The sequence below is a fragment of the Polyergus mexicanus genome, unplaced genomic scaffold (genome assembly GCF_030449975.1).
Source record: "Polyergus mexicanus isolate NDT 795.1 unplaced genomic scaffold, iyPolMexi1.0 SCAF_28, whole genome shotgun sequence".
Lineage (NCBI taxonomy): Eukaryota > Metazoa > Arthropoda > Insecta > Hymenoptera > Formicidae > Polyergus > Polyergus mexicanus.
In genome coordinates this window covers 312,628-334,031 of record NW_027223348.1, presented here as the reverse complement: position 1 = coordinate 334,031, position 21,404 = coordinate 312,628, and positions in this window count along the sequence as shown.

Genomic DNA, 21,404 nt, shown 5'->3' with positions numbered 1-21,404 from the left:
ACTTGTTTATTTACTTCCGTCTTGTGCTTCTCGGGAAGACGATACCGTCTCATGTTCACCAGCGAGGTGTCGGCGCGCGTGTTTATCTCGTGCTCTACCGTCGCGGTGCACGTCAGTGGTTCTCCGTCCAGTTGAAATGTATCGTAATATTCTTCGCATATCCGTAGGAGTGCCTGTTTTTCTTCCGTATTTAAGTGTTGCGTGCGTAGTAGTTGTCAGATTTGCCCGTGTCTTGAATTAGTATGCTTAAGATTTTTTCTTGCTTCTACCGCATGTATTTTAGATTCGATCTCGCGTTCTATGTCTTCGAGGGTGACGTTCGGCGTCTGTATCTCGATTTCCGTATCAGTTGTATTTATAATACTAACGGGACACGTGTAATCTTTAGGTTCTACTAAGCAGTTTCCAAGGTAGATTCCTGGAGCTGTTTCCTCTGCTCGTACTATTCCTATTCGATTTTGATTTTTGTCGCTTTTACGATGGTTTCGCTGCGCGGTTTTAGAATCGTTTTGTTCAGCAAATGGAATTTTATTACGGCGTCTCCTATTTTTAATTGATTTTTATCATAATCGTAAGATACCGAATGTTCTTGAAGGAAATCAATGCCTAGTATTCCTTCATATTCGATCGGAATGTCGTCTCGTATAACGTAAAATGCATGTTTTACCTTATGGCTTTTTATTTTAATCGTGGCGTACATTTTTCCTATGGTGTGTACTTTATGCCCGGTTATGCCTGTGAGCGCGATTTTACCTTCGTGTATCAATGTGTCGTCCTTTAAATGTTTCAATTTTATTAGTAAGATGGTCGATCCTGAATCGTACATCTGTATTTTTTCGTTTTTCGCTTGTTGCATTGCTAATGTTATTAGCAATAAGTCTGTCTTTTTTTATGCGCTTGGCATATCTTTAATATACGTAACGCGATACTCAGATGCAGGTCGCGGTTAGGTTAGGTCTCTTTCTCGCTTCATCCTGCTCGTCTTCGCTGCTGCTACTTGCGCTATCGGCGTTTTTTTTTTGTTGTCGCGATTTCTTTCGATTGCGTATATTTTCGTCGCGCGTTTTTTGCTGATTTCCGATTTTTAGTTTATTTGTACTACTTTTCGGTTTTCCGTTCAGGCTCCAGCATTCATCGCGGCTGTGTCCTGTCTTTTTGCAATGTGCGCAGTATTTATTTATCGCTTTTATCCGCGAGGATTTTTCCGGTTTCGGGAGCACGTATCGGCTACTTCGACAATCGAGTCCGTAATGTCCATTTTTTCCGCATTTAAAGCATTGCGGGTTCGAACCTCGATTATTTCGCGAGTAACTTGGTTCAGTTTTATTTTTATTAACAAAACTACTTGTTCTCGCCGGTCTGAGTTTTTCTTCGGCGCTCGCGCCCTTTATCGCTTCTTGAGCGTTGTGTATCGCTGCGCGCGTACAAGTATTTGTAATTCGTCGTGTAATCCGATTTGGAAATTTATTAACGCCTGCTCTTGGATTGTTTGTTGAATCATGCGTTTTGAGGTTGCGGAATGCTCCTTTCCTTCGATCATCGAATCATATAATTTCATCGCTAGTAAATCAACGCGTTGTCCGAAAGTGCGCAATTTCATTCGGCTTTTGTTTTAGTGAATTGAATTCGATCTGTAAGTGTGTCGTGCTTTGTTTTGACTGGTAACAAGTTTCGAGTTGTTGTTTTGGTTCGTCGAAAGTATGAATATTTTGTGTCTCGAAATCCTGCATGGCTTTTCCTTTCAGTTTTGTAAATAATATTGCTCGGATTAATGATTCTTCATCCGCGGGATTTGTGCTTGAACGGCGTACGTGCATGCATTTAAAAATTCTAATAACTTATGTCACGATGTTCCGTCAAATTCGGGAATCATCGCTCTTGCTTCTTTTAACGGTAAGTAATTCGGCGCGGCGCTTCGTCGACTTCTGATGTCGCGTGCGGTTCGTCAGTATGTTCCATTAAACGCGTCGTTATCGTCTTCTGAGCGGTTATATCCGTGACGTGGTAACTCCATAATCGCGTCTTCTACTCGCGTTACTCGCCTGTTTAATGATTTTACTTCCGTACGTATTTCATTTAATATTTCGAGAAGGTGCGCGTTGCCTCTTCCTTCTTCGTAATTTGGTTCGGGAGGCGGCGTGCGATTTGCCTCCTCTTTCTCGCGGTCCATTTGGCGAATGGATTGTCGCATATTTTCGATTTCCTCGTCTACCGCGCTTCGTGGCGGGTTTGCGAGAGTGCGTTCGTGTAAATTTCGCGATTCGGCCATATTATTTTCTTGTAGGCAATAAATTTTTTCCGGATCGAATAGATCGCTCTCGTAGGAAGTTAATGAAAATTCGCGCCGTAAAGATACTCTACTCGGAGTTCTGCTAATATACGGTCGCGTTCGTTTAGTCTCGCGTTGAGTGTTGTCAGTGGGGTCAGTCGTATTACGCGGGAGTAGGCTTTCGTCAAAATTGTTAAACGGAAATTCGCGTTCTGTGACGACGTTATCCGGTAACTCGGTCTCGCTTTCGCTCGAGTATTGGATTTCTAAGTTTCTTCGCGCTTTATCAAAATTTGTCTTATTATTCTGTACATAGAAGTATTACGGTAAAATGATCGAAAACTGAATATTTTACGAAATATTTTATTTTTTATATCAAAATATGTCAGATTAAAATATAAAATAACTCAAAAAGTACTTAATAAAAAAATACTTTATTATAGTGTTTTGGAAAGCTCTCGATGTCAGCTACAAGAATACTAAATAAAAAATGGGGATTTCCATTTAAGATTTTAAAGTTCCCCCCAGAAGGTGGGGGGTGGGGGACGAATTTTAACACTAATGTATTTCCCCCGCGGAAGGATTAAATTTTGATTATTAACATTTTTTTCGTTCAGTGCTTATTTTTCGAGATATTTCAAAGTTTCAGGTTAAAAAACTCACCCTATATACCGGGGTTGTGTAGAAATTCTTGGATTTTGTAAGGTGAATCCGTTTCATGTTGCCCCTTGCGACTCTTGGCCTGTCGGCTGTTCCAGCTAACGAGTATCCTGTAATTTTATATTAAAATGTTTTATATAACCGTCTTATCGGTTCTTATTTTATGAGTTTAAGCTTTCTTCTTGCTAGCTTTTAGCGTCGTGTGGTTTTTTATTCAGTCGCGTTTTATTAAGTGTCCGACTAACATGGTTTGCGTGAATTTAGTCGATCGATTTCGCGTTATCTTTCTTCTTTGGAAGACGAGGTTGACGATACTGGTGATGGTGCGGGGTTAGTTATTGTGCCACAAACTGACATGAATATGGTGGACGATGGGTTCGACGATGCTTTTTGGGTGCCTCGTTATGAACCTCCTGATGGCTTCATCCCGTTATTGCGGAGGCTATGGCTGGGTGTGCCTGTACGCACTCGAGGGAGTGCTTTTCTGAACTATATCCGCGCTAATTTTCGTAACTCCGGAGGGCGAGGTCGGGCTACGGTCGAGCAGATGCGTCGCATTTTGGATCGGATGCGGTTAATCGGTCGTTCCAGCAACGAGTAGGTAAGTTCTCTTTTTTTTTAATTTTCTATAAATTGCTTTAATTTATTTGTATACATGCGGACCGCTTTTCTTCCTTTCTTGATTGTATAATTCACGTCCGAGTTTTTCTCGATTATCATGTACGGTCCGGTCCATAGGGATTCAAATTTCTTTGATCGCCCGCGTTGGAGTGTCTCGTCGTATACTAATACTTTTTCGCCGACTTTAAATTTTATTTTTCTAGTACTTTTGTAGTACTGTTTTTTTTATTAATTTTTTCTTCTTTAATATGCTCTTTTGCGAGCTGACTCGTTGCCCTTAATCTTTCTTTCAATTCTTGCGTGTAATCGTCGTAATTATATTTCGGTTTAGGCGGTATCGTCAGTGACGTAGGTAGATCCGCTTGGTGCCCGTACACTCATTCGAAGGGTATATACCCCGTAGCTGTGTGTGGCGTCATATTATATGTAAACATTGCGAACGGTATCCATTCGTCCCAGTCTGTCTGGTCTTCGTTTATGTAGTGTCTTAAATATTCCGCTAATGTTCGATGCGATCGTTCTAACGCGCCATTACTTTCCGGATGATAGGCAGTTGTCTGTATTTTATTTATTTTTAATAATTTACATGTATTTTTAAATATTTCGCTGAGGAAATTTGTGCCTTGGTCCGTTAAAATTTTTTCCGGTATTCCGTATTCAAGTACAATTTTAGTAACGAATTCTTTACTGACCGTATTTGCTTCTTGGTTTGGAATCGGTATTGCTTTGCTGAATTTCGTTAAATTGTCTTGGAACATTAAAAGATATTTATTTCCATTTGTTGTGATTGTTAGCGGTCCTACAATATCTAATGTGCCTTTTTCGAACGGTTTAGTAGGCGTATCCGTGATTATTAACGGTACTTTATTTTTTCGCGATAATTTATTTTGCTGGCATAATTCGTATTTTGCAATGTATTTTTCTATATCTTTCGTTATTCCTGGCCAATTATAGTTTAGGCGGATTCTTTTTATTGTTTGTTCAACTCCTTGATGTCCTCATGTGGGTGCATCATGATATTCATATAATATCTGTTTCTTGTCTTGCTCCGTATATATTTTTTCTTCGTTGGAGTTTGTTTCTTCTTCTGTTGCGAGCATTTCTCGTTCTTCCTCTTCTGTTTCATGCGCTTCTCTTGTTGCATTGCGGCTCAGTGCATCGGCGTTCGCTCGTCCGGCTTTATGGATGATTTCATAATCATATTCTTCGAGTTTTAATCTCCATCGGATTAATCTTGATCCGGGATCATTCACATTAAATAATCAGATTAATGGTTTGTAGTCGGTTACGATTTTAAATTTTGTATCGTATATGTATGGCCTAAAATGGTTTACAGCTCATACAAATGCTAGTAATTTTTTCTCGGTTGCATTGTAATTCTGCTCCGCTCGCGATAAAACTCTGCTGGCGTAAGCAATTGGTCGGTCATTACCTATTTCCTTGTGACAATACTGCTCCGATTGCGTAGTCGGAAGCATCGGTGGTCACTATAAATTCTTGATTGAAATCTGGATACGTTAGCACTGGCGCAGTCATTAATTTTTCTTTTAATATTTCGAAAGCATTTTGCTGTTCCATTGTCCACTCGAATTTTTCCGTTTTCTTTGTTAATTTCGTCAGTGGCTTGGCTGTTTTTGAAAAATCTTCTATAACTTTTCTGTAGTATCCAGCTAGTCCTATGAACGATTGTATATCTTTAACTTTCTTCGGCGTCGGAAATTCTTTTATTGCCGTTAACTTTAACGGGTCCGGAGATATTCCATTCTCCGAAATAATGTGACAGATAAATTACTTCTTTGCGCAAAAACTTGCATTTATCTGGTTGCAATTTTAGATTATTTTCTTGGAGTCTCTGTAATACTTCCTTGAGTCTTCTATTGTGGCCCTTTAGGCTCGATCCGTATATGACAATGTCGTCTAAATAAACTAGACATTTAAGTCTTTGTATTCCGATTAGAATTGAATTCATCAGTCTCTGGAATGTTGCTGGCGCATTTTTCAATCCAAACGGCATTCTATTAAATTCACAGTGTCCGTAGGGCGTCGAAAAAGCTGTCTTTTGTTTATCTTGCTTAGCTATCGGTATCTGGTGATATCCTGATGCTAAGTCTAGTGTGGTAAAATATTTAGTGTTTCCTAGCTGGTCCAGTATATCGGTGATATTGGGCAGTGGAAATCGCCTGGAAATGGCAGTCGCCTATTGTTAAGTCGTTTAGCTTCCGAAAGTCTACTACTACTCGGAGCTTAGGTTATCCGGATGAGTCGGCCTATTTTGGTACTACCAGTAAGGGTGCATTCCATTGATTCGCGCTTGTTCGGATTATGCCGTTTTTTAGCATTTCTTGCACTTGTTTATTTACTTCCGTCTTGTGCTTCTCGGGAAGACGATACCGTCTCATGTTCACCAGCGAGGTGTCGGCGCGCGTGTTTATCTCGTGCTCTACCGTCGCGGTGCACGTCAGTGGTTCTCCGTCCAGTTGAAATGTATCGTAATATTCTTCGCATATCCGTAGGAGTGCCTGTTTTTCTTCCGTATTTAAGTGTTGCGTGCGTAGTAGTTGTCAGATTTGCCCGTGTCTTGAATTAGTATGCTTAAGATTTTTTCTTGCTTCTACCGCATGTATTTTAGATTCGATCTCGCGTTCTATGTCTTCGAGGGTGACGTTCGGCGTCTGTATCTCGATTTCCGTATCAGTTGTATTTATAATACTAACGGGACACGTGTAATCTTTAGGTTCTACTAAGCAGTTTCCAAGGTAGATTCCTGGAGCTGTTTCCTCTGCTCGTACTATTCCTATTCGATTTTGATTTTTGTCGCTTTTACGATGGTTTCGCTGCGCGGTTTTAGAATCGTTTTGTTCAGCAAATGGAATTTTATTACGGCGTCTCCTATTTTTAATTGATTTTTATCATAATCGTAAGATACCGAATGTTCTTGAAGGAAATCAATGCCTAGTATTCCTTCATATTCGATCGGAATGTCGTCTCGTATAACGTAAAATGCATGTTTTACCTTATGGCTTTTTATTTTAATCGTGGCGTACATTTTTCCTATGGTGTGTACTTTATGCCCGGTTATGCCTGTGAGCGCGATTTTACCTTCGTGTATCAATGTGTCGTCCTTTAAATGTTTCAATTTTATTAGTAAGATGGTCGATCCTGAATCGTACATCTGTATTTTTTCGTTTTTCGCTTGTTGCATTGCTAATGTTATTAGCAATAAGTCTGTCTTTTTTTATGCGCTTGGCATATCTTTAATATACGTAACGCGATACTCAGATGCAGGTCGCGGTTAGGTTAGGTCTCTTTCTCGCTTCATCCTGCTCGTCTTCGCTGCTGCTACTTGCGCTATCGGCGTTTTTTTTTTGTTGTCGCGATTTCTTTCGATTGCGTATATTTTCGTCGCGCGTTTTTTGCTGATTTCCGATTTTTAGTTTATTTGTACTACTTTTCGGTTTTCCGTTCAGGCTCCAGCATTCATCGCGGCTGTGTCCTGTCTTTTTGCAATGTGCGCAGTATTTATTTATCGCTTTTATCCGCGAGGATTTTTCCGGTTTCGGGAGCACGTATCGGCTACTTCGACAATCGAGTCCGTAATGTCCATTTTTTCCGCATTTAAAGCATTGCGGGTTCGAACCTCGATTATTTCGCGAGTAACTTGGTTCAGTTTTATTTTTATTAACAAAACTACTTGTTCTCGCCGGTCTGAGTTTTTCTTCGGCGCTCGCGCCCTTTATCGCTTCTTGAGCGTTGTGTATCGCTGCGCGCGTACAAGTATTTGTAATTCGTCGTGTAATCCGATTTGGAAATTTATTAACGCCTGCTCTTGGATTGTTTGTTGAATCATGCGTTTTGAGGTTGCGGAATGCTCCTTTCCTTCGATCATCGAATCATATAATTTCATCGCTAGTAAATCAACGCGTTGTCCGAAAGTGCGCAATTTCATTCGGCTTTTGTTTTAGTGAATTGAATTCGATCTGTAAGTGTGTCGTGCTTTGTTTTGACTGGTAACAAGTTTCGAGTTGTTGTTTTGGTTCGTCGAAAGTATGAATATTTTGTGTCTCGAAATCCTGCATGGCTTTTCCTTTCAGTTTTGTAAATAATATTGCTCGGATTAATGATTCTTCATCCGCGGGATTTGTGCTTGAACGGCGTACGTGCATGCATTTAAAAATTCTAATAACTTATGTCACGATGTTCCGTCAAATTCGGGAATCATCGCTCTTGCTTCTTTTAACGGTAAGTAATTCGGCGCGGCGCTTCGTCGACTTCTGATGTCGCGTGCGGTTCGTCAGTATGTTCCATTAAACGCGTCGTTATCGTCTTCTGAGCGGTTATATCCGTGACGTGGTAACTCCATAATCGCGTCTTCTACTCGCGTTACTCGCCTGTTTAATGATTTTACTTCCGTACGTATTTCATTTAATATTTCGAGAAGGTGCGCGTTGCCTCTTCCTTCTTCGTAATTTGGTTCGGGAGGCGGCGTGCGATTTGCCTCCTCTTTCTCGCGGTCCATTTGGCGAATGGATTGTCGCATATTTTCGATTTCCTCGTCTACCGCGCTTCGTGGCGGGTTTGCGAGAGTGCGTTCGTGTAAATTTCGCGATTCGGCCATATTATTTTCTTGTAGGCAATAAATTTTTTCCGGATCGAATAGATCGCTCTCGTAGGAAGTTAATGAAAATTCGCGCCGTAAAGATACTCTACTCGGAGTTCTGCTAATATACGGTCGCGTTCGTTTAGTCTCGCGTTGAGTGTTGTCAGTGGGGTCAGTCGTATTACGCGGGAGTAGGCTTTCGTCAAAATTGTTAAACGGAAATTCGCGTTCTGTGACGACGTTATCCGGTAACTCGGTCTCGCTTTCGCTCGAGTATTGGATTTCTAAGTTTCTTCGCGCTTTATCAAAATTTTCTCGCGATGTTAAACTTACGCTAATCGCTCGTCGGGCTGGTTCGCTTAGTAACCACGATCGGTTCGCTATCGGTTTCGGTATATTAGAACCTTTCGACATTCACGCTATTACCATATATTTATTAAATTTTTCGGACTTACAATATTATGACGGCTCGCATGATCGCTCGCTGTGTCAGTAGGTCGCTGATACTGCAGTCCTCCACTCGGCGGCTGATACGGCTGACGATGCTCGTCGTACGGCGGTCGTTGTCCGGCGTCGGTGCGTCCGTTATCGTAAGTCGCGATGCTTGGCGGCTCACGTTTCTGCTACAGTTGTTGTGGCGATGCTCGTTCTGTTGTCCGTTCGTTGTCTTTCGTTAATTGTGGTTTCCGTCAGTTTACGTTTTACGTGTGCTGGCGTGCCTGTCCTGTTTACACTCTGGGTGCTTTGCAGGTCTTGGGGAAAGCTTGGCTGCTGCTTCCGTCCGTCAACTTCAATTGAATTGATTGTTGGCGTGCCTGCTTTTTAACACAACCGTGTCTTTTGCAGGTCTTGAGTGAGTTCTGGCGATGCCCCGGCAGATCCCACCGCTGCCACCAAATTATTTCAATGAAAACTAAAAACTAAAATACCTAATAAAGAATGATAATTATATTAAAATTGCAACTTATTTAATTACATTATTGTGATTTTTGGAATTAATACTTTACTGTTACAGAATAATGTCAGATCACCGAACTCTATTAAAAAGCCAAGAACCGATAATTATATAAAAAATCGTCTTAAAAAACCAAGATAATATTAAATAAGGTAAACTGTTTTTCATTTGTATTTAATGTAATTATGTCTATTTTTATACATGGCTATAGGCCTAAATACACCTAGAATCAAAAAATCGGAAAAGCTATATCTGAAAGAAATCTGCATCCAGGAGATGGAATGATAGACGAGGGTGGCAACTGGGAACGAAGAGCGCCGGAGGACGCTATAAAACCGGATACAGATAGATAGGAATACCATGTTCTAAAGAAGTATAGCTTTCCCGGAAATAAGAAACAAAATTTACAAGCAAAATAAGAAATAAAAATTGAATCAAATAACAAAAAAAAAAAAACAAAAAATAAAACTTTTGTACTCACATCGTATTTTCAAATTTATTCAAATGATAAAATAAAAGAATATTTTTGAGATGAATATAATTTAAATTATTATATGTGTTATAGCCCGAAAAGGCTATACACGAATTAATAGATATATATTATTATTTTATATAATAAGGCATTGCTCAACGTGTAACGCGAATACAGATCACGTTACAAGCGTTGACCGAGCGAAGCGCTGACAACGCGAGCCACGCGCGAAGTCCGAGCGACCGTGCAATCATTTCATTGCGAAAACGCGGAAATCAGGGCAAGCGGAAGAAGGACATTGCGAAAATGCAACGTAGAAGTCTTACTTAAAAGCGAAGTAAAAAGGAATACAAAAATTGCGAAAATGCAAGCAAAGGAGTCCTACTTAGAACTCCTTAGCTTGCATCCGGATCTTGCCAAAATCAAGCGACACGACACATAGTCTTGTCGCTAAACGATCCCCTCCCAGGAAACGAAAGGGAGATAATAAAAAGACCCATCGCTAACTAGTGGCGGGCAGTCTTTACCATTAATATTACGCGGGCAGTTTTTACCATTAATATTACGCGGACAGTCTTTACCATTAGTATCAAGCGGCAGTCTTTATCGTTAACTAATATTACGCGGATAGTCACCATAACTACCAAGCGGGCAATCTTTATTCCTAATTACCTCCACGCGTGTGAAATCGCTAACAGTCGGCAGAAATACATACAAAGAAGCGAGAAGTGAGTTCCGAGACCGAAACTCGACTCTAGACTTGCGCACGACAAGATATGCGTTATCGCGATACGCGATGCGAGCGAAAGTGCCGAAACATTGTAATTAAGCCAAGTCACGAATAAAACAGATATTTATATATTTATTTAAATGCAAAAGTGTCATTTTTATTTAAATATAAAACATTTTTTATTTACATCCAGTTTTCTAGAAATAATAACAATATGATAATAGTGATATATATATATATGACAATATGAATGATGATAACATAATCTAGAAAAGACAAACTAGAAAAATGATAATTTATTTTCAAATATTTACTTTCATTTAATACTTTATTACATTTAATTTAATTATTGTTTTGATACATATTTAGAAACATACAATATTTCTTCATGTAATTTGTTATTTTTATTCTTCTTTTCAATTGAATATTAAAATCCCTGAAAAATACATTAATTAAATTATATTGCTTTGCATCTATCTCAAATATAAAAATATATATACATATATGTATAAACATAGAATACCTTTCATAACTGTCATATATAATTTTAGAGTTCTATTGTCATAATTTGAATATTATGTTACTTGTAGCTTTTTCTAAACCGTCGAAGCTGTAATTCCAAAATTTAGTATATAAGTGACATATACATATATTTCGAAAATCTATAATAAAATTATTTAAAAAAAAGAAACATATTATCTTAAATTTTTAATATGTTGCAACAGTTCATTTTTCTTATTGTTAGAAGCGATCAATTGAGCCAATTTTTCACAATATATTTGCATATTTTTCGATATAGATCTCAAATTATTATTTACCGATTGTCATAATAATCAATTTTTTTTCGCAGAATAAACACGTATTGTTCCATGTTTTGCTTATATTCTCTCTAAAACCATGCTTTTTGTCATATTGTTGAAATGTATAAGTATCATTAAGTTTTTTATACGAATTGCAATCATCGAATGATTAATGATTGTCAGGCAGTTGACTTTTATATGCTCTATCCATAATATTTTTTACAATGCTTTGATCTTTTGTAGTATTAGAAATATATAATATATATTATAACATTTTTTTTGTCTCTTTATGTATATCATCTCAGACAGTAATTTCTTTTTGAGATTCGGTTCTTCATCTAGGATTTCCACGTTGTCCCAATCGAACTCATAATTTAATTTGTTATCACTGAGTGTTGCGATGTATTTCTGTGATTGCGATGCTCCTTTATCCTGGTCCTTAAAAATCTACATGTTTGCCTTATATAGGAAGCATCGCAATTATTGCATGCAATTTTATAAACTACATTCTTACGTAAATTTTTAGGTAATTTATCTTTATGCAATTTGATGAAACGATTAAATTTGTTTATATATTGGGTTGAGTAAAAAGTCATTGCGTATTTTTTGTATGTTTTTCAAAGTCATTTATTTATATAAAGAACAAATATCAATCAATGATATATTTTCCGTTTTGTTCGATGACCTTTTGCCATCTGTCGGTGAGTTTCATAATTCCCTGTTCGTAGAAGGACCTGTCTTTATTGGCGAAAAACTGAACAAGGTGCTGATTTACCGCCTCATCTGAATTTAACGTTATTCCACGCAAGGAGTTTTTAAGAGAGCGAAACAAGTGGAAGTCTGACGGCGCAAGATCAGGCGAGTATGCTGGGTAGGGCAACACATCCCATCCAAGCTCCAATAATTTTTGACGGATCGCCAAAGATGTGTGTGGTCTCGCGTTGTCGTGATGGAACACAACTCCTTTACGATTGACGAGCTCCGGACGTTTCTGGATGACAGATTCGTTCAAACTGTCCAATTGCCGACAGTACACATCCGAATTGATTGTTCGGTTCCTTGGTAGGAGCTCAAAAAACACCACATCCTTCCAATCACACCACACTGAGAGCATAACCTTCCTCTGATGAAGTTCTGCTTTTGAAGTCATTTGAGGCGAATCATTACGTCGGGACCAAGACCGTTTGCATTCCACATTGTTGTAAACAATCCACTTCTCATCACCAGTTATCATTCGTTTCAAAAAAGGATCGTTTTCTTCACGTTTCATGAGCATATCGCAGATGTTTATACGCGCCGTCAAATGAACTTCTTTGAGTTCATGAGGAATCCAAATATCGAGCTTGCTTACGTATCCCAGCTTCTTTAGGTGAACGTGAACATTTTTTTGACTGATCTTCAATGTTTCTGCAATCTTTCGTGTCGTGTAACGTGGATTTGACTTGATCAATGCCTTTATTTTGTCGTCATTAACCTCGGTGGGCCTCCCTGACCGAGGAGCATCTTTGAGATCAAAATCACCAGCGTGGAATTTCTTGAACCAGTTTTGGCACTGACGTTCTTGTAGAGCATTGTTACCGTAAACTTCACGCAATTTTTCACAAGCTTGACGCGCGTTCTTCCCTTTACGGAAGTAAAACAGTAAAATTTGGCGAAAATGCACAGTTTGGTCTTCCATCTTCAGCTTGTTGTAAAATCTCCAAAACTCAACCAAATCGTTCAATTTTTTTTTTAAATGAAGCTTATACCGTCAGCTGTTAAACGATATATGATAAACATATGTGTGAATGACTCTAGTACTGCCAAAACTGAACTAATGCCATCTGTTGCAAAAATACGCAATGACTTTTTACTCAACCCAATATGTTAATTTTATATGTAAATCGCGTGGTTGAATTGTTCGAAGATGGCAGGTACATATGGAATGTTAAAAAAAAGACTTTTTTTTGTTTGTGTCTGTAATATTTTTAAAATTAATTTTTGAGATGAGAAATTTTAATTTCTTATTAATAATTTTAAATATATAGAATAAAGGGTAATTATTATTCAATAAAATATTAATGACAAGCTCGAGATTTTTTTGATGAGATCAAGAATGCGAAAGAAAAAGGATTTATTTGTAAGGCCAATGATTGTCTTTCTTCTGGCAAAGAGGGTGCTGTGACTGAAATTCAGATATCTACCTGAGAAGATAGGCTTATGGTATCAATTAAATTCCATCATTCTTATCAAGCATTGTCTCTTCAAAATATTTTTCTTATTATACATGTAATAAAATATTTTTTTATTATATATATATTAAAATATAAATGTAACATAAACATTTTTTCTACTTTATAACAGCAGGGAAAAATTCATTGACATCATATTAATATTAATATAATATAGTCGTTACGTGGCTTGTTTACTACGTATCGTTACCTTTCGCGCTCGCACGTATCAATCACGTGCTCATCGTTTTGTTGTACCATTATTGGTATCTGCGTAGCCCTTTTTTTGGAAATCATCGTGCCGAAGTCGCGGTGTTGGAATTCGACGTTCTCAGATCGCAGTCGATATTTGGCTAGGAAGCAGTCTTGATCTCCTGGTGCGCTAAGTAATATTGTATTATAATCGATATCCGCTCGATATCAAAATGCACGTGAGCAGTTTTTAATCGTAGATTTTCTACTGTGCGAGTACGGTGCATTCGGTGCGTGAACCGCTAATTTTATTGTCGAACGTTTGTCTTGTTCTTGAACATATCGTGACCGTGCTGTAAGCTAAATCTCCATCCGTGCGAACCTTGCTTACGTTGCCATTAAAATTTCGTCACGTATAGGGTACTGCCTGCTTCAAACATTTTTTAAATAATTTCTTAACTTTATTAAAATATACTTTGTAGGCAATGTATTTCTCTGGAGTTCTGATTCAAGAGCCTTGATCGTTTGACCGTCAAGCTTTCGTGTGGTGAGTCGTAATTTAATCAAATTTTCACGGTTCTTCGAGTTTTTCACATTTGTATTGTATCGCTTCGAAAGAGAATTGATTAACCTTTTTTTTCATTAGTCATTCGAGCTGGATTATTAAATCAAATTCGATTTTTCAATTGTTAGTAGGATTTACTATCGACCTTTCATTAGTAGACATTGCTTTTTTTTGCTTCTTTTTATGCTTTCTATATAATTTGATTTTCGAGTCGATACTTCTCGCTGGATACAACATTTGGTTTGCACCAATTGCAAATCTTACTAACATTATCATGATCAACATTATCTATAATACATTAATACACATATTTTACGCAGACATTTTTCTATTAATTGTGAATTATAGTTTATCAGTCAAATTTACTCTGTGTTGCTGTGGTGCTGCCTTTATTAGCATACATTTAGTCCGTTTTTTATTGCTATTTTTGTTTTTGCATTGCTATTCATAATATTACTATTTTGCATAATAGTAGAATATTGATTCTATATTTTGGGAACGTTTATTCCATTGTATTAGGAAGCAAATCCCGAAATTTTCGATTTGTTGAACCATACGTTTACTTGTTGCCATTGGTCTCGCGCGTAGGTCGCGATCGGAACCGTATTTATACTTTTTCATGCAAGAACGTTTTGATACATATACAGGACCGCGCGGGTCAGAATTATTTATTCTCGTTTCTTAGTCGTGTTAGCTCGCGGAATTAACTACATTATTTCACGTAAGGAAATACGTCCCTCGAATATATTTGTTTTCGAGCTTCGTGTCGCGAATATTGAAAGCAATACAGAAATTGTTTTTTCTTGACATAAGAGAATCTATATTTCTTTCAGTCGAATCTCCCGTGCAAATATATCTTTGATCGGTTGTATTTTCTGGCGAGAAATGACATCGTATCAGAGTTTTACGGATGCAATGACCGTAATACGTCATGATACTGCCGCCTAAATTTTATGTGTACGTACTTTGCAATAAGTCGCCATTCAGTCAAATTTTCATGGTCCTTTGAATTGTTCGTTTTTATATTTATCGTTATATTTGCATTGTATCGCTTCGAAGGAAAATTCATTAACATCCTCCTTTTCACTTTATATTATTACATTTTATTATAATATTTTATGTAAATTAGAGATTATAGAAGGAGAATTGATTAACACTCTTCTTTTCACTCTATATTCTTATATTTTATTATAATATTTTATGTAAATTAAAAATTATATATTTATTGATATGCATTTTTTACATATTTTATATATTTTGAAAAAAAGAAGAAATATATATATAATATATACGCGTCATGATAAATATTATAACGCAACAAGAAGTTTCTCAATTAAAATTCATATGTAACAAAAATTCAAAAACTACTAAAGATTTTTATAAAAAAATTTTTCCCTAGAGAGTAATAAACACTTTATGCATAATAAAAATATTTCCAAACTTTCCAGATGTAAAAAATTATTGTTAAAAAATTAATTACCCAATCTATGAGACAAATTCACTAACATTTTATTAAATCTTTTTAAGATATGGATTGCCTGCCAATTTGTGTATTGTAATTATATTAATAGCTTTATCGTTTGATATATAACAATCAATAAATTTTTTCATAATATTTGTATGCTCAAGAAACAATTTCCTGAAAGTAGAGGAATGAAGTATTTTGAAAAGAAACATTAACATAGCTAAATGTTATCAACATTTGGGAGTCCTTTTACACATCATAAAGTATCATTAAGTTTTTAATTACCAGCTGTTTTTGCTTTATTAATATAAATAGTTTATTTAGTCAAGAGTAGAAATTTATTATCAATTTACATTGTATTCTATTATAATCTATTGCATTCTGTACTGACAAGTTATAAAAGATAGTTTCCCTGCCCAGCATGTTTGCGTGGTTGAAAGTACTGCGTCACAATTGTTAGTAGCTCTTCCAAAAACTTCCTCCGGCTTACTGACATATTCTTTCACCTTATATTTTAAATGATATTGTTGTAAAGATTAAACATGTTAATGTTATATATATATATATATAAAACCCTCAAAGCCTCAAACCCTGTATTACAGACATGGAAAGAAGAATTAGAATTAGAAAAAGATAGCATTTTTTATCAAAAAACTTACTGTCGAAGCCAATGTCTTAGATATTCTTGGTAGAAAATATACCCACATCTAATATTGTAGACTGTGTCAGATGATATGTATAATATTGTTAGCAAACTAAGCACTTTACACGCATTTTTCTTGATTGTTTTCCAAATGTTGATGATAAATATTTTAATTACATTAAATTATAATGTTAATAGTAATTTATTGAATTTTACCACAGTGGATCTGTAAAATTATTTCTACATAAATTGCCCATAATAAAATAATAAGTTACAGTATTCTTGGGTATAAGACGGATTAGTGAAACCAATTCTTTTCTGTCAATTTTCCTTAAGTTATCGTTGGATATCAGGGATCTTATTACTTTCTCCAAAGCGAATTAAAAAGTAGGCACGCCAGCCGGTCTCCTTGTCGAACTCCATTCTGGATGTTTAATGGCTCTGACAGAGACCCTCGAACCTTTACTGCTTTTTGTCTCTGTCATTGTTATTTTTACTACCTCCCTGACTTTTCTGCATTTTCTATTTTTCTTAAGATGTGGTATAGTTGTTTCCTATTTATGTTTTCATATGCTGCTTTGTAATGAATAAATAGATAGTATCATGGTATCTTCATAAATAAGATGCCCTTAAGGCATCTTTTAGATATGCATGTTAATTCAACATTCTCAAATTTTAGTTTTTAATTACCAGGTGTTTTTGCTTTATTAATATAAATAATTTATTTAATTATGAGTATGAATTTATTATTAATTCACATTGTATTCTATTATAATCTATTGCATTCTGTTGTATGATTAATGATCTTGTTATATGGTAAATATGCATATTAGGTTACACCTTACTGATGACCTTTGACCTTGACATATGTTGTCAAGGACATAACCCTGAGTAACTTTTCCTTATAACTTAACCGGCGGTCTCTTATAGTTTCTGAGATATTTAAAGTTAACATTTGGGTAATAATATAGAGACAGAGAGACAGTCCGTCCCACATGCATGGATGAGAAAGTATATGCGTAGACGCAGTGGGCTCCACTATAAAAAAACTAGATACACAGGTTTGCGTCGAACCTCGCTTTGCGTGGAAAGTAAAAAAACCCGAAGAACTGCGTCTCTGGAAATGTAAATCAATACTTTTGTCATGTCTGATTTACGTAAATACAATGTAAACAACCCTTATTTTTCTTTATTTTATAATAGAAAAATCATTAAAATTGTGAAATCATAACTTTAAATATCTCAAAAACTATAAGAGACCGCCGGTTAAGTTATAAGGGAAAGTTACTCAGGGTCATGTCCTTGACAATATATGTCAAGGTCAAAGTCATCGGTGAGGTATAACCTAATATTCATGTTTACCTATTATATATTTATTGATTTTATTGATACTCCATTACTAATTTATACATTCTCACATTTTTTCTAAATAACATTTGTATGCATTACTTCTTATTTGATTTTTGAATATTAATTAAAATAAAATCGTATAGGTTCAAAGATATCAAAACTAAAAAATTAGAACATAAACTATAATGATAAGTCAATACCTGAGCCAAAACAGCAGATATAAAAGCGTGTGGGAATATATTAATCCAAAAGCTAATAATGAATACAATTTGAAAAATTATTTACTTTCAACATGCTAAAATTTTTGTTTCAGACTAGCTATTTGCTTCCTTTGCAACTTTTAATTTCCATAAGAATTTATCAAATGGATTACTTTGTAACGGGCTTTCGCGAGATCGGATAAAACTCTGTCATGATATCAAAGCGCGAGAAAGTGGTGAGACAATATGATTTGATTAAGAGATCGGTATCAGCAGCAGGTCGGGATAGGATCTGGTCCTGATGTTTCGGCCGGCCGGGCTTATATACCCGGCCGGTGGCCCCCACTGTGCGCCATCGGTCCGGCGGTGGGAGTTGGTACCGCGTGGGGACTCCGTGAGGGAGATAGAGCCGGTGAGCAAGAGCGCATGCCGAGAGAGATAGCGTATATTAAGAGTGAGACCGCATGCGTGCGGCAAGCAAGATGACGGTAGCGGGACAGGTAGAGCTGGGTGAAATAAGCGAGTCGTGCGGATGTATGTATTTATATATTTTGCCGGTACACGGCCTGTAGTAACGGCCCTGCCGTTACAACACAAATATGTTTGTGTAAGATTATAAATATTACAATAATGTGAGTACAACAAAGAGTGAATGGACTTTCACACCACCCATAAGGTTCCACTAATGGCGCGTTAGATTTTTTTATTACGTGGATCTTTGCCTGGAGCCTTATTGTACCACATTTTATTCAGTCTTTTATAAATATAATATATTTTATATATCTACTTTATAGGTGTGATATCCGGTATTATTTTTAATGATATTTATCTGAAATATTGTCCAATATGTTCATTATTTCTCTCGACCAGATTTCTACTTGTGTTTACAAATAGACGCATAACCCGTCATGTCCGCTCGTCTCGATGCGCAAATCAGTTGACAAAGTATTTTTTTCTTGTTGCTGTCTCGGAACAGTTTCGTCATTTTCAAACATGTAGAATAGGCTCTCGTCTCTTTTCTCGTCGAAACGTAGACTAGATAAGTAGTACGCGAGCACAGAATTAATAAATCGATTATATCAATTCAAATTTATCTCGAATTTTTTACGCTGCTATCTTCAGTTTTAATAACTTTCTCTAAACAGTACTCTTGTGTGAAATCTTGGTGTTCAGGAAGTTGAAACTATCCCAATTGTAAGTTTCAAATTTATTTTTATCTGTTTCATTCTTCATCTTAGAGTCTTTGTTATTGATAATTCTATATAGAAATGTGTGATACATTAAGAAAGAAGAAGCGAAGCTTTTTAGAAGCTTGGCTTAATGATGATCGATTTAAATCTTGGATACGCAAAGTATCATAGGCTTTTCCATTGTATTACGTGTAATAAAAATTTTTCGTGCAGTTTGTCGCACATTATAAGACATGCGGATTCTGCGTGTCATAAAGAAAATGGATCGTTATTATCAAATAATAACAATATATTAGGTGTACAACTTTGCTTCCGCCGTTCTTTTCCGAAATTCGAGGCTTTATTGTAAAAAACTGGTTATACATTTATGAGGCGTTTTGAAATTGCTTGTTGAGTCACTCCCAATGATCGTGCCAATTCTTTTTGACTTTGACTCGAGTTTTCATTAAGTAATGCCTCCAATTCTGCATCTTCGAAAATTTTCTCTCTTCCACCGCTATGCCGGTCTTCGACGTGAAAATCACCGTTCTTGAAGCGTTGAAACCACTCACGACACGTTCTTTCACTAATAGCGGCTTCACCATAAGTATTTGCGAGCATTCGATGAGCCTCAGCCGCAGATTTCTTCATATTGAAGCAGAAAATTAAAACCTCCTGCAAATGACGAGAATTTGGCTCGTAAACTGAAATTTTCAATCGAGAATAACTTTATGATGCAGACACAAATCGACTAATGTTTCTATGGGGTTATGTTGACAGATGCCCAAGTTTATTGCATGACGTCTATGATCTATTTATTTCGACCACTACTTACCGCTAAAGCCATCTATAGGAAAACGGCGGAAGCAAAGTTGTACACCTAATAAGTTTAAATACAACAATATCACGAAAACGTTTTAAACAACAATAGTTACAGATCGATTTGTTTAAGCCATGGCTACGCGAAGTGTCATGACGTTAATTTTTTCTGCGCGTTTTGTAATATATCTATTATTGGTAATTTATTTCAAATCTATCAGAATCCAAGAAACATATTATAAAATGTAAAGAAAATGAAACAAACAAATCAAGTGAAGATATGAATATAAACAAATCACTTTTGTCATTTGAAGAGCGAAAGAAATCAGCAGAAATTCGCTATGCTGCGTTAATTGCTGATAAAAATATTTTGCATCAAACGGCAAAAAATATTCTTACTCTTTTCCAAGAAATAGGAAAAGATTATAATATTTTGAAAAAAATGAGTATATGGGCCGAACAAAATGTACAAATATAATTTTAAATGTCCGATTGAGACGGATCGTATAGTCAACAGCAATCAAATTAGTAAATTTTCAATTTTTATTGATGAAGCGTCTGATATTTCAAATGAAAGTGGATGACGTTTCTCGTTCGGTATGTTAATTCAAAAACATTAAACATTTGCTCGCAATTAGTAAAATTAATTAATATTGATGCGAGAGATTGCAGCGCAGAAAAATTGTTTAATTCCTTTAAAGCTGAAATGTGGAAATTTGTTCAGAATTAAAACATTAAATTCAGTCGATGGAATTAAACGGCAAATTCAACCGAAAAATTCGAACAATAAAAGACTACATCAAAACACGAGCGAGGGTAAACACCGTCGATCAGCCGATCAGCGCGTGATCGCGTGATATTCGAAATGAAAAACTGTGACAAACAGCTGGATCTCGAAGGTTCGACGTCGAAAAAACCTTGTTATTCCCATCGGCAGAGCGCGAGTTTCCGCGGTCGGTCGATTTAGTCTGCCTGTAACGACGTTTCGAGCCGGTCGACGTTCATCGAGCTCGATCAACTTTCTTTCTCTATTCTCGCTCGAATTGTCTCGCATCCGATCGCGCACATATTCTCACAGCGGTCAATTCGGGAAAACCTCACGCTGTATTATTTTCTCTTTTCGCGCTAAGACATTGTGAAAGTTAATTGTTTGGAGTCCGAGAGTCGACGCTCGTTATCGCGAATGTCCTCTGCCTCGCGCTAAATTCCATCCAGCGTTCGCGGTCAATATTTCCGTTATCGCGAGAGTTTCTAGCAAGAAGCTCTTAATCAAGATTTCCGATCCGCGCAAAAGGGCAGTAATTAACAGGACAATCAAGATATCCGTCGGAACCGCGGAATATGTGCCGTCGCTCGCTCCTATTCTTCTAAATAAAACGAAATCAAAATAATCTGCATTCGAATCTTGTCTATCAACATCTTATCCTCCAGCGAATCCACGGATTCACGTTACACATCACTTCTCGCTCATCTCTGAGCGTCTCTTACAGTTTCGGGCGATTTCGACGAGGTCGACTCCCGAACAAAATTAAATATTCCATTTTTAATTATTGTTGCTTTATCATGTGACAATGCGTGCGTAATGACAGAAAAACATCTCTCATTTAAAAAAAAAGCTGGAAAGGGTTTGTAAAAATTTAATTACACTTCCATGTCCTTGTCATTCCATTGCATTAGTTGTGCATGC